General features: G+C 38.5%; 1 pseudogene; it reads right to left on the bottom strand.

The window, feature by feature from the left end:
- Positions 1 to 2,316: 2,316 nt before the first annotated feature.
- On the bottom strand, positions 2,317 to 6,944 carry LOC102778808 (flavin-containing monooxygenase 5-like; annotated as a pseudogene).
- Between the last annotated feature and the right edge of the window lie 1,120 nt (positions 6,945 to 8,064).

Below are 8,064 nucleotides of genomic sequence, written 5' to 3'. Positions count from 1 at the left end.
TAGAATTTAAGGCCTTTATGATCACAGAGCATACAGAGAAAAGTACTAAACTGAATCAATTTCAGCTTTCGTTTCTCATGACGTATATTGTATTAATAATTAAATTTCATTATCTGTAGCTTTACCACACATTTACCACACAGGTGCAGATACTGTAGGTTCAGTGAATGCTTAGATTGCACTGATTAGAATATACTGGACATTCAAAGCTAAGATTCAGCGCACTGTGTTAGAGGCTGAGATTTAATGAATTCATCATATATACAACCTTTGATCATCGTTTATGTCCAGTTGAATGAATCTGTGCACTCACATATTAAATGAGCTGAAATCAGTAGTGTGATCTCCAGTCTTTATATGCTGAATGAGAGAACTGAAAGCTGTTATTTTAATCAGCCTGTCTCAGTTGTTTTAACTCACAAGTATCACAAAGTAATGTGGTAACATCTGGACTGACGAGTTTACTGTCAGCATTTTAATCGCTAGTTTAAAGGCTATAGGCTGCAGCTGTTGCTCTAACACTGTATAAATGTAACAGGCCTCAGTGCTGGTTCTAATAGTTTGAGCTGCTTCCAGCTTTATTTGTGAAGAGCACAGCAGCTTACAAAACACGTAGCTAGCTCGTACAGCTGTGATGTAAAACTCTCATGAGCTAAGATGACCTTAAAATAACGGGGCTAGGTGCGGTGATGCTAGCGTTAGCCACGTTAGCACGTTACCTTCACAGGTGGTCAGACTTTGTAAACAGGCACTCAGTCAGAGGTTGGGCTCTCCCTTTCGCTGCAGGGTCCCTTCATTCTTCACATATCCGTGTCGACCCGAGTGTAAATCCCGAGGCTGAACGGCCTTTGAACAAGCACACAGGCTTCTTAGCAGGGCGAAGCTATGCGCTAGAAACATCCAGGCTGGCAGACAGCCTGTGTCTGACCAACCAATCAGAGAGCTCCTTACATCCCACGGTGTGGCTCATTTGAATAGCAGCAGGATTTTTAAAATGAAGTTGTTAATCCAACTGCTAATCCAAATGCTAATCCACATGTTAATCCCTGAGCGAACAGGAAAGGGAAATGGATTTTGAAATGCAGTTTATTAAAGTGCAATTCGAAAAAGGTTTTTGAAATTAAGTTTATTAAAGTGCAATTCGAAAACGGTTTTTGAAATGCAGTTTATTAAAGTGCAATTCGAAAAAGGTTTTTGAAATGAAGTTTATTAAAGTGCAATTCGAAAAAAGTTTTTGAAATGCAGTTTATTAAAGTGCAATTCGAAAAAGGTTTTTGAAATGCAGTTTATTAAAGTGCAATTCGAAAAAGGTTTTTGAAATGAAGTTTATTAAAGTGCAATTCGAAAAAAGTTTTTGAAATGCAGTTTATTAAAGTGCAATTCGAAAAAAGTTTTTGAAATGCAGTTTATTAAAGTGCAATTTGAAAATGTTTTTTGAAATGAAGACTTAAAAAGCATTTTAAAAATCAGTTTATTAAGTTGGAATTCAAAAATGAATTTACAAATGTAGATTTTATTCTACAATTCATTAATTAAGCACAGGATTTTTTATTTCGATGCGCGTGGCTCTTGTGGTCCTCCATACTTGTGGTCCTCCATAGATTTTAAGGTCCTGTTGCTCACCGCTGCTCTCCGACCTTTTACACCTTTATGTTCCATCTCATGCTCTACGATCTCAGGACTCTGGCCTTCTAAAAGTTCCTAGAGCCAGAAAAAAGACAATTGGAGAGCGTGCTTTTTCTTTTGGTGCCCTGTTTCTGTGGAACAACCTCCCTCAAGATACTCAGCAGGCATGCTCTGTGGAGGTTTTTAAAACTAAGTTGAAGACACATTTATTCACCCAATCCTACATGTCTTAATTCTATGGCTTTTAGTTTTTCAATTTTTACAGTTTTTAACTTGTATTGTGTCTTTTACCTGTATTGCTATGTATTGCTTTTATTTTATTTATCTCTTTAGTTGTACAGCACTTTGTTTGAAAGTGCTTTATAAATAAAATTATCATTATTATTATTATTATTATCAGTAAGCACAGAAAAGGAAAAAACAGTGTCTGAGACATGAGAGCAATGTTTGCTGATGATATGCTATGCTGCCTGTAAACTCCAAACCTGAACTGAGGAGAATAAAGTTGCCAAAAGGAGAATGGAGTCATGTCTCTCTGAGGGTGCCACACTGGCCTTTGAAGTAATTAAATCATTTCACCGGCGATTACTAATATATTTTAGTAATAAGTCAATTTCCAGATCTCATGTTATTTCATGCATAAGCACCACCAACTAGTACACTTTTAAAATACTCATCAGATCTTTTTTTTTCTTCATCATTTTTTAGTCAGGTAGATTTTAACCCTGTCTGTGAACTCCTGGGTTTAGGCTCATCGCATTGCCTGGTCTGCAGGGGTTAAGTCACTCTTTCCCACTGAGTGACGATGACCTGGTTGGCTCCAGCCCGCTTTCCTGGCCCCCTAAGACAGTACTGGTACAGTGTGCAGGGACCAAAGAGCACGTTCATTCCCAGCCTGAGATCAGTCAGCAGCATCCTTGGGATGTTGGGTTAAACTCCTACCAGCTCTGCTATTTCATCCATGTAACAGAGTCCACCTGGATGGTGTGTACCTGACTGGTGTCATACCTGAAAATGAATTTAGGTCGAACATGTGCAGAACACAAAGTGGCGTGTTACAGAGCCTATATATTTAAGCAACCACAAAATCAAGTAAATCTACTTTGTTACCTTTGAGTCATGGCTGCCGGCTTGCACTGTATAGCTTTTAGCATAACAACTACAGAAGGAAGCTTTATGCAGCCTGTTAAAGAACACAACAGTTTTCTTTAGTTTACTTTAGTAATAATGAAAACCTGTAAATGCCTGAGTTAAGAGAAGTATTTTAAATTAAACTCTGACCTTTGAAGACACGTGGTACCCGCCTGGCCTGCAACTCGGAGATGGGCATAATAGCTCCCATTGGCTGCACTAGACCAATGATAGGCAGCGTGGGGCGTTAGAGCTCAAGAGGAAACACAGATTTGAACAGAGATGCTTTGTTATTCGACACTGAGACCACCTGTGAAGCCATGAATGGAAAGGAAAGACACAGGTCCATTTCAGTCATTTTTACGGTTCTCTATGAAGGTGAAGAAAAGTGGGTAATTCCAGACCTACCATCAAACTCCACACTGGAATCTGTGGATGTTGGGTTTCACCTGGACTGTTCCAGAGAGGATGTGATTGGGAAGCTCATCATTTAATGTTGGATATTGGCTGAAATGGAAAGTTAAATTTTGCCCTTGTGATATGATGAAAACAATTTATTTACTGGCTTTACAGTCATGCAATCATGAGGGCAAGTTGTTTGACCAAAATATCTGATAGGAACAAATGCAATAAAGTCATAAAAATAGTAATAAAGACTTTCTCAACACAAGATTCAAGGGAGTCTGCCTACTCTACTACAAATATAAAGTACAGTTGTGGATATTAACACAATACCTGCGCTTTGGCTTTAGATTGTACAGAGCGCGATCAGTTTTTATGTTTAGCCATCTCTCTCCCAGACTACAGAAAAAAAACAAAGGGAAGAGTTTTCCATGTTAAAATACAAGTCAGTGGGAATCCCATTATCAAGTCTGTTCAGAATCCAGGCTCCCCTTCAGGTGCTCAGGTAAACCTAGGATGAAATTAATCATTGTCCGCCATTGCTCTGATTCTTGGTATATTTAAAAAAAAAAAAAGTCATTCTCCTCATATTGATAGCGTCTGAACCACTAATAGGTAAATTATGCATTTATAACCTGTATGTTTTGGTTGTATGGGTTCAGGTCCAGAAATGTCAGAATTTAATTTAATTGAATTAATTTTTTGGTAAATTAATATTAATTAAAAAAATGTTAAATGAGGAATCAATTAATCTCAGTCCAACCTGCTTGGTGACTCTACCCAGTTCCACTGCTATGTCTGCTCTAGAGTTTCCAATTATAATCACTATGACCTTTTTATTCCTCCACTCTTCAAGAGTCTTGTAGTCTCTGCTGGTGAAATACTTCCTCTGGAAACTTCCAATGCCTGAAGAAAATGAGACACAATCTCCTTTTCTGTTTCCATGACAGACATAGTGTCACGGCTGCAGCAGCAGTCGTGTCGTGTGTGGAAGAAAAGGACCCAAAATGCAGGCACTGGCTTGATGCGAGTGAGCATTTTATTTACATTGAGTGATGTGCAAACAGAAACGAGGGTGGTAAGGACAGCACTAAGACAACGACCTAAACTGGAGAAAACTTATCAACCCAGAACACTCAATATAGAGGGAGAAAGATGGGTTGAAGGCAGAGAGAAGCGGAGAAACACCAACTAACGCAGATGAACCGACATCGAGCACACACTATAAATACACACAGAGGGGAATGGCAAAACAGGAGGGAGGTACAGCTGATCCTAATTGACATGATGAGACAAGAGACACGGACCTATAAAGTAAAACAGGAAATATACGCAGACAGCGAACAGCGAAAACACATGGGCAGGCATGACTTGACACTAAAGAGAGGAAATACAAAACCTAACTCTAAGTAGGAAAACATTCACAGAATACATAACCAGAACACAAGACAATAGTTATTAATACAAAAGCCCTGATTCGACAGACTCAGGCCCATGACACATGGTTAAAGAATGCCAAACATGGGTTATTAAATGTCATTACTTCCTCTTTCTATTGGTACAGCAAAACTCTATAAAACTACATCAAATCTGCATGTAGTTTATTGATAGCCTACACACAAGGGTTACCTGGAAAGTCATGAAGAGGCTTGTTGGGGTAGCAGTAATGTCCAATACAGATCATAAAATGTGCTTCTCCTTCTTGCCATCCTTGTTCTCTGTTTCAACAGCACTCGCCTGAATGAGAAAAATCTGACTTCTGTTTCACCTGCAAGACTTTGGTCTGGACGATAGAAAGACAGAAGCAGGTTGTTGATAACAGTGCAGGTATGCCCCATTTATTTATATATATATATATATATATATATATATATATATATATATATATATATATATATATATATATATCAGTATTTAAAAAGGCATTTTTCTTTTGAAAACTACGTGATACGTTAAGTTGTGCCAACTGAATACAGAAGAGTGGATTATGACAGAAAAGTAGATACTGGCCCTGTCTGGTGCTGGATTATCCTGCAGAGAAAGCCATGAATAGAGAAAAACATCTGTCAAAGCAAAACAAAGTCTGAGCTGTATGTTGTCCAACCCACCTTAAACCTCCACAGACCACCAATGTCATTGCTGCTTTCAAAGCAGACAGGCACCAGCCCTTCATCCAGACAGCACTGAATAGAGGCCAGACCTGAAGCCTCAGTGGAGAGTGAGTCAGATCAGTCCAAAAATATTTTTAAACTAAAATAGGAAATTGCATCCACGGAGCTGTATACAACAGGAAGTTAGCCCCTATTTCTTTTCATATACAATATTTACCACTGCCAAACTTAAGGCTTGTTTTGGTCATAGTTGTAGTCCACTCTGACTTTAGATTTGATGTTCCCAGGTAATTTAATGTTGCAAGGCAACATTCTTCCACAAAATGCTCTTGGGAGTAATGTGACTCAAAAATGCATATAACCACTGCATTTGCTTTACTAATGATCTGCATTGTTAAATAATTTTCTTTGGTTGTGGAGACATGCATCGACAGACATTTAGTCAACTCAAAAGGCAGCTTTATTGCTGAACACCAGAAATACAAAACTAACTAGCTAACTAACTAAACTGAGAATATACATTGAACTAAACAGGTAGGCAAGCAGACAGAACACATGGCCACCTCCTCCAACTTATCCAGGGAAACACCAAGGTGTCCCCAGGCCAGCCAAGAGATATAATCTCTCCAGCATGCCATGGGTCTGCCTCCCAGTGGGACATGCCCAAAACACCTCACTCAGGAGACTCCCAGGAGGCATCCTTGTCAGATGTCCAAACCACCTCAACTGGCTCCTTTCGATTTGGAGAAGTGAAGTTAAATTTGAGAGGTTCGACAGTTCCATGTATTTGGTTTTTCTAACAGGAAACATGCCTACATTGTTCTGATAGTTTTTTATTTTGCAAATAAAGTTTTTTTTCTCTGACAGAATTTATATTCCTTATTAATTATTATAAGTTAACATGTTTTTTTTTTTTACTTTTAAAGGGTGTGATCATGATAAAAAAAAAAATCCACAACCTTTCCACAACCTTTTCACAGTAAAGAAAGGGGCTGGTTGACCTTGGATAACCTCTAGAAACCTTTATTAACATCTTTAACATGATAGCAGCACAAACGTAACACAAACATTTGACATCAATTTTGTTTGAACTGAAAAACGTGGGGGGGGGGCAACTTCACTCAGGTCACCAGTGTTTATATTAATTTGGGGATTTAAAAATGTATAAAATTGTGTTATTATAGTTCTGCTGCTTAGTCTCTTCTACACTGCTAGAGTTGTAGTTATTAGAACACAGGACACAGAGAATACCTGTTCAATCAATCAAATTCATTTCACTTTGATCTGCTGACAAATTGAAGCAATTTTCACATCTCCTTTGTTAGGCTGTGGGGCAGGAGACTTTATACTTAAATGTATCCAGTTTAAAGTTACAGAGCTCTAATGTGCAGCCATCACCTTAGATATAAACAGCAGCACTGAAAGTGCACACATTGATGAAAAAATTTTATCAACCAGAATAACCAATATCTGCAAATTATTATCGTGCACTTTTTATAACACTGTCACATTTTTAGTGAACTCTGATCACCATCATGTTGTCATCTAAAGTCTCTGATTGGGTTTGATGACACTCATAGGGATCATTTTCTCTGGAAAAAAAGGTCATATGATCCATGACACTCTACCATCTCTTTCATTCAGATTCCCGTGACTGACTATCTTGAGCGCCATTGTAAGGGTAAGTGAATCCAGAAAACCGATCGATACCCTGGCTTTGGTGAATATGCTTTGTAGCGAGGGCCTGTGGTTTTGGCAGAATCCAACTAATGTAAAAAGGGGTGCTTCACAGTACGCTTTTCATACACAGTGCCACCTACACCAGAGATATTATGGCGAGTAAAAATCTGTAAAGAATATAGAAAACATAGCACTTAAATGCAACACTGTTGTATATAGGAAGGTATAATTAATGCTGTAAATCTTGCGATTTAGTGCACAGAGCTTTAAATAACCACTTTAATTCCAGTTAATCATTTTAAGCTGAGTGCCTCCTCACTGCTCTTGTTTATTTCTAAAGTGAATGCTGCATATTAGACTCTTAAAACTGGATACATTTAAACTTTAAAGCTGATTGAACAGGCATTCTTGGTGCGTGTTAAAGAGCAATATAAAAGGGATTACAATCAAGTCTAACAACATTTTATACACTTTCTAAATAACCAAATTAATACATGCACATTCCTGTGACAATGCAATGCACAGTTTGGACTTCATTTAGTGGTTTTAGTAAGGTAGACTTAAGCTGCACATGCAAGAAGTATTCCCCCAGCAGAGAACGTATGCTTAAATTACACTGTTGAGTGGACCAGTATCATCACATTAGTGGGCCCTGTGGAACCTTATTCTTTTAGATTTCTGGTATCACACATTTGATCTGACGATCTTTATATTTTGCAGTGGTCAATTTGAGAAAAACACACAAAACTTGGAGGGGAGGAGGTATTTTGTAATTTGTAAAAGCTCAAACAATATTTGTCATTAACAAAATACACTTATTACTTACACACACCTGCTGAAAAGGGGTGCAGATACTGGCAACTATGAAGAAACATATCAACCTGTTTCAGGACACACAGAATCTCAAAATGCCACTGCTCTCATCACAGAAGGGTCCTCCACTTCCCAACAAGCCACCAAGCAAAATATGACCACCAGTGGACAATACGGTTTACCAGAATATGACTTACCAGCCTAAGGATCAAAGTGAGGACGAACAGCCCCCAAATAGCCCCTGAACTCCCAACTCTTGAGCCACGATCGCCCCATGGCTCAAGAGAATGGATGGTGGGAG

Source organism: Neolamprologus brichardi, chromosome 11 (assembly GCF_056152115.1).
Source record: "Neolamprologus brichardi isolate AB-2024 chromosome 11, ASM5615211v1, whole genome shotgun sequence".
Classification (NCBI taxonomy): Eukaryota; Metazoa; Chordata; class Actinopteri; order Cichliformes; family Cichlidae; genus Neolamprologus; species Neolamprologus brichardi.
The sequence above is the reverse complement of the archived record's forward strand: the minus strand, read 5'-3'. Positions and strand labels throughout refer to the sequence as shown.